This window comes from Austrofundulus limnaeus, unplaced genomic scaffold (genome assembly GCF_001266775.1).
Source record: "Austrofundulus limnaeus strain Quisiro unplaced genomic scaffold, Austrofundulus_limnaeus-1.0 Scaffold46, whole genome shotgun sequence".
NCBI classification, from domain to species: Eukaryota; Metazoa; Chordata; class Actinopteri; order Cyprinodontiformes; family Rivulidae; genus Austrofundulus; species Austrofundulus limnaeus.
The window spans coordinates 2,548,966-2,555,788 of NW_013952448.1; the positions used below are offsets into that span (position 1 = coordinate 2,548,966).

At 36.3% G+C, this 6,823-nt stretch overlaps 1 protein-coding gene across 1 annotated transcript in view; it reads left to right on the forward strand.

The window, feature by feature from the left end:
* Positions 1–1,295: 1,295 nt before the first annotated feature.
* Positions 1,296–6,823, forward strand: part of arap1 (ArfGAP with RhoGAP domain, ankyrin repeat and PH domain 1) — a gene marked incomplete in the record, with an annotated part of 30,775 nt that continues 25,247 nt past the window's right edge. The window contains 1 exon segment of the mRNA XM_014008024.1: positions 1,296–1,390.

Genomic DNA, 6,823 nt, shown 5'->3' on the forward strand with positions numbered 1-6,823 from the left:
AACAGTAGCAGAGACATGTGCCCCCAGCTAATTTTGTATGATAAATATCAGGTCAACAAAACATGGCATAGCAACAAAATTTTATACTACATTTATCCATTTTAAATACACTAAACTCACTCCTTTGTAACAAATAAGGCAAAAATGTAATTAATTCATGAAATCTTTTCACGACCCCACCTTGATGTTTCGGGACCCCACTTTGGGTCCCGACCCCAACTTTGGGAAACACTGCCCTAAAGCACCAAAGCATTAATAGGGAAACTAATTTCCTGATTAGTGCTTTTGCTAATTTTCAAATTTATTAGTGGATTGTCACTTGCTAAATTTATAGGCTAAATTTAGCAGCACTAACTGAGGTCTTTAAATGTTATTGATCAACTTTATTGTTAACAGCTGATGGTGAAATCTGTCACACATTTTGTTCAAAATTCTTTGTCACTTATCCACCATATGACAATATATGAACACAAATAAGGCTGTGGAATGTCAATGATAAGTATTAAGAGAGCAGCATGGCAATATGTGACTCATGTTGTCTGTTGAAGAATGTTCATGGGTTGACTGGGTTATTTTAGTGCTTAAATTAGCTTTTGATAAAACTTTTAGTGCATTAAGTGCTTTAGAATTAGGGGACTTAACGTGCTTTAGGGCTAGTGGAACTAATTTTTAGATTAGTGCTGCCCACCACTAAATGTAGGACATATAACTTTGTTTTGATGAAATGTGCATCAAATAAGTTGCAGTTTGTGTAAAAAACACTGATATATGAGATATGAAACTTAACTCAGTAACTTCTGCCAATCATATGGTGAATAAGTTAGGTTTCATATAATGTATTTGTAAATCTGATTCATTGAGTGCCTCACTATGAACTTCACCGCTAAGAAATCCTGAGAAGCCATTAATCAATAATACTTTTAAAAAGTATATTAAAAAAACAGGCAAAGTAGTGGTTTAAAACATTTGCACAGTATGGATGATGAAGCTGTCTTCCAGTAAAGGTATTTTCAAGAAGACTGGACTGGCCAGTCTTTCACAGTGGTCACATGACGGACTTGCGGAAGTTTTGTACTTTTTTCAGCATCAAAGAATCCATAGTTAGCAAAAATATCGTCGGGTTAAACTCATTCAAAATAAAATACAATGCGCTCAAAGTTCACAGAGCCAGTTTTATTCTGAAAGGTCTAACCGGAAGTACCCACATCCATCTAGTTAACTTGATGGTGAATCACTTATCGCTCTGCAGTGGTTTTCCATCCGTGAGAAAATGCTGTCCGCTGTTTGGCGTCGCAGTCCCGGCCGCGGAGTTCTCGTCGAGGACAAATAAAAAATAAAAACATATCAAACCAAGTCGGACACTTTGGTTTCGCACTTCTTTTTATTTATTTATTTTTTTATTTTTTTTATTTTTTTTTACAAAGGTGAGTAAATACTATTTACAGAGTAACTTTTCTGTCACGTTAAACTTGTCTCGCGCAGCAGGAACAGCTACAAATGCACTCAGACAGCAGAGCGTGTTTCCAAAGTATTAACCCTAATATAACCCGAGTTGTCACGGGTTATTTTCAGACACTGACCGTTAGTTTGACCAGGTACTAATTATAAATTAATGTTGCGAAGAGATTTCAGCTTATCTGAGTTCAGTCCAGTTCTGCTTTTCAGTGCCTCCTTATGAAGGAAGAACAGGTGACTGTTTGTTTGTTTGTTTGTTTGTTTGTTTATTTATTTATTTATTTATTTATTTATTTATTTATTTATTTATTTATTTATTTATTTATTTATTTATTTATTTATTTAAAGTTAAGTTAAGTTGAGTTTACCTTCGGCTGTTTTGCTCAATCTGCCCATGTCTGGTTAAAGCAGACTGTTTGTCCCCTGTGGGATTACATATTTCTAATCTGACAGCCTGAATGTTTGGACTGTTTTTTTATATTCAGATGTTTTTGGGTGTTGATCCACTTCCCCTCCCCATGATTCACAAACCTCAGATGTTTTGACGTTTCAAGGTTTCAAACAGAGCCACTCTGTTTTCCTCCATTCCACTGAGATTGCTGCTTATCTTATTATTTCTGCTTTTTTTCCTTCCCATTTATTTATTTATTTATTTATTTTTGGGAGGGGCTGTTCTCCGAGTTTATATATAGAGTTAATGAAACGAGGTGAGTTGTGATATTTTGAACGTGTTATCAGATGTATATACGCTTTGAAGATCTGTAGCAGATGGCTGTGCTTTTCCTGTTTCTTTTGGGTTAATTTCCTTTGGTATAAAATAGTGTTCTGTGGTGTGCAGCTTAAAGAGGCAGATTTACAGTATTTGGATATTTGGATTAGTGTTTTAAAATAGACTACGTTTTGCATAACAGGCCTGCTCACTGGAGGGTCTAAAGATTAGGGTTTATCGTTTAGACAAATTTCCTAAATCATAAAATAGTCTTTGTGGCTGTTGTAGTCAACAAGAAATAGCTGTGGTGCTTAAATGGCACAAATGGAAACCCCTAAAGAACATGAGTGGGAATTATTCGAGTCACGCGCCTCATTAAGAAGTTTCCAATGTGTTGCTTCTAAAGGTAAAAACAATAAGTATGTTCAGTCTGAGCACAGTTTTCCTTTCTAATTTTGTTTTGTCCCGCAGTAACCTGCTGATAAGCCGCAACGTTTTCAAGATGCAGGATGTTGTTTATTAAGATTCAGATGCTATCTCAAACCTCTAAGCATGAGATTTTGTCAGCTGGATTCATACAGCTTCATGAGCTGGACAAACTCTTGGTTTAAATGAGTTTTATCCTAACTGTGAACATAAGCCCCATATTATTTACATCTACTGTTCCACTTATCTCTTTGTTTCCCCCCCATTCCCTGTCTCTCACATGCTTGCTTCCTTCTGAATCACTCCTCGATGACGTGAGAGGGAGTTTTTCTCACTGGTCCAGAACCCGACAAGTTGAGCAGACTAATATCAGGATGATGCAGGCTGAAATAATAAACTCGCATAATGCAAGATCCTGAGTCTGTCAGCAAAATGTTGCAAGCTTAGGTTATTAAATTCAGCTCAGTCATGCACGAAGCAAACAGCCTCTGTTGTAGACAAGTTAAAAGGAGATAAACTTGTTATGCAAGTTTACTCATTCTGTCCCAGAAGGCGGAAAACTCTGCGCAAACAGATTAAGACGTGGATTATTTTTATTGGGCACATTTTTTTTGGCAGCTCTGATACGAGAATGAATCTGTGAATTCTGACACAAATTCATATTTTTGCAAAAACGTAATTCGCTTTGTGGTAATTTTGAGGATTTTAGTGACTCGTGATTTACAATTCTGAAGTTGTTTTAACTGCCTTTGTGTGATTATCAAGTTTGACCGGCTCGTCATTCTAAACCTCAGTGCACCCGGACGAGTTTGCTGTAAGTGCCTTTGTGAAAGTAGCAGGTTGTTCAGCAGAGGATGTTGATCAGATGCGTTGCTGTACTGGCAGGACTGAGTCACTATTCAGTTCCAATTGAAAGTGGGCTGAAAAGCAGCAGTGTGTCTCGTGGTGGGTTTGTGAGTCACGTCCTTTGTATGAGTGGAGATGTGCATGCCTCTATTCTGTGGCAGCTCTTCCAGGACAGCATCTTGATAGAAATCTCAAGTGAGATGTTGAGTTGTGGGAATGGTAGTTCCCGATAAGCTTATGTGATGTGCGGCAGAGGAGACATCACCATGGACGTCTGCCCCCAAGTCAGGCCAAATCGTTTCCACTCTTCAAGAATAACTTCTTATTTGTGGTAGTTTTACTTTTCTGCTGTTTTTGTTCGGAGACTTGTGAGCATCAAAACGTGCACAACCCTCACACCACCAATCAGTTCCTCTTCAAGCCACTGCCCTTTGACCTTTTCTCCACCGTCATTCCCCACTTGTACATCCTGTAACATCTCTGTGCTCCTCCTGCCACAGGGTTCTCACCTCTCTCTAATAACGTAGCAGCATCGAGGTTGAGAAATGCTTTGATGCTAGAGATGTGACGTTCGCCAACGATCCGAATCTTTTGAACGGCTCTTTTTACAACGAACGATAGGAGCCGAGTCGCGGGCAGTAATGAGCCTATTGTAGTTTTATTCCTTTTATTCCTCATATAATCTTTATTTTTTCATCCTTAAATCGCTCCCGCCTTGCTTTTTCCTGGAAAACAGACAGAGCTGTGGAGCACAGAAGCTCACCGGGGGTGGGGGGTCTGCTTGGCAAAACCTGTGGTTCCACCCACGTAACGTGATGACGTCGTCACATACAGCGACGCAATGATGTATTTACCTACGTGATGACGTAACCCATTCAAAATCAAACGGCTCGTTTGAACGGCTCTATGAAACAAACGGCTCCCCAAAATCCAGATTCCTTCAAAGAGCCATTTATCCCATCTCTGATTGATGCACAGTTCAGGCTGATTTAACAGTGCTGATTAGTGGTGTAAGAAAATATTGATACACTGAAATATTGCGATATTTCATTTCCTGATACTGTATCGATATTCTAAAGCCCTGTATTGATTTTTTTAAGGTTTAAAATGTCAACTTTCCTGCCAGCCGTTCATTTTATGTTGTAGTTCAGCCTCTGACCACTAGTTGGCAGCAGTGAGCCAGCCATTTGYCTCCTCTACCTCTTGAGGTAGAGGCTATTATTAAGTGTTGGGTGACCATATTGTAAATTAATATTAAAAACTAAAAGCTGCAAAAAATATATTTTCAAACTATTTATTGTCAAATTTAGTCTAATAATTGAAAACATGGATGCAATAAGAAATATGAAACAAAAAATACACACAAAGCAGAACACAGCTAAATGTATCAAAAGTATGTCTATGTAATATTAGAATTTCCTGAGACAATGAATTTTGGTTTTTCATTTTTTCCCCTGTAAGAGGTTTTTATTTAATAGAACTTTTGGACAAAAAATCGCAATACATCGCAATATATCGCCTTGCTTATAGTATCGCAATATATCGGGATATATTGTATCGTGACCCCTCTGTTATGATATGTATCGTATCACCAAATTCTTGCCAATACACAGCCCTTGTGCTGATAGTTTAGTAATCTTGTTCTTGTGTTTCCTAACAGAATTTATGGTAGCTTCTTGTCTTAGTCTGATATTTCATCCTCTTTTTTTCCTGAGGCCATGTCATGGCTATTGTATAGCATTAGTTGTTACATTTTTGTAAATTTTCTAATCCTGAATTTTTGTGGCAATAAACCAGATTTCGTGCCTATCTCATGCTATCTTCTCAAGCTCCACTTTGAAGGACATCAATTATTTTGACATTAATCAGATTCTTTTTGGATGCCAATGTGGTAATACTGTATTTTTACTAGTGTCTAGTTTTGTGTCACAGCTCAGACTGTGATAAAAGCCTCAGTTACACAACTATCTCATTAACCTTCACTGGCTGCCGACATGAAGACATCCAAACATTCAAACCTGTGAACATTGTAGTTTCATCACTTCATTGTGATGTTCTTTCTGTTCCTGGCTTTCATTTTCACAACATTGCATTTCTAAATATTCACCTCACAGCTCAACTTGGTTGTTGATTGTTTGTGGTATTTACTGTTTATTGAGGGGATTATCTCAATCACGTCCCAAAAATATCTATTTTATTGAACTTTGAGCCAAAGTTCCTTGTGAAACCATTGTCACTATTTTGCACAAATATTCTTATAATGTTGTGGATGATGAACAGAAATAATAAAAAAAGAGAAGTTACAACCTTCAAGTATTGGCAACTTTTGATCAGTTAGATGAAAAGATTTGTAGACATGGCAGTTATAAAAATGTATAATGGAATGTTTGTTTATATCAAAATTTTAACAAATATTAGTTTCTTTTTGGGGGTTTTGATTCTGGACACCTCTCTTTAGAGGTATGTTGATGCTTATGGAGTTAAGAGATTTTTGACATTCCTACCTTGCTGATATATTTAATCTACAAGCTTGATGGCAGATGATAAATAGTATCTTTTTCTTGATCTTTTACCGCAATGCCTTAGAAGGAGATGTGAAATAATGAATCCCCAAGATAACACAGTCATAGCCATGCAAAAGAAAGATAGGAATTGTTTTTTTCAGCTTGGATTTATTCATCTGTTATAAATTTGTCTGTAAAATTAAAGGGTTGAAAAAAAGAAATATGCTTTTTTAATATGACCTATTTACTTTCACTTTGCTTTATCTTGTTGTTTTTTTTTGTAGCATTCCATTTGCTTGTTTAGTTTTCTGGGGTGATGAGCTTATTACAAAAGGAGAAGTCATGCCAATACTAACAAGACATGACCATTTACTTGAGCAAACAAACCGTTACATAGAGGAACTGCTATCTTTCGTAAATTTGAACTTTGTTGTGCTTAGTAGTCAGTGGAATTTTGACCGATGTCTTGTGTTTGATGAGTCTTTACAGAGAATACAGAGGCAACAAGGAAGGAGCCTATAATATATAAATATATATTTTTCGCTTTATCTAATGTAGAAGCTACCTTTGTTTAAGATATATTCTCGTCCCATGCTGTCAGTAGTCAAATTGTCACATTTTCATTAGTGCTGTCCTAAACGATTATTTATCTCTCAATTAATCTAACGATTATTTTTACGATTACTCTATTAGTCTAACGACTATTATTTTTGATTCATTAACGATTATTTTTTGTTGATCGAGTAATATAGACTAATTTACAAAAAATAAATATAAAAATCTTTTCTAGTTGAAATTCCTGTGTTTATTTAGTTTTCTTAATAAGAAATATCAAAAATGTCAGAAAACAAAACATTCAAGCAGCAAAGTAAAACAGTTTCAC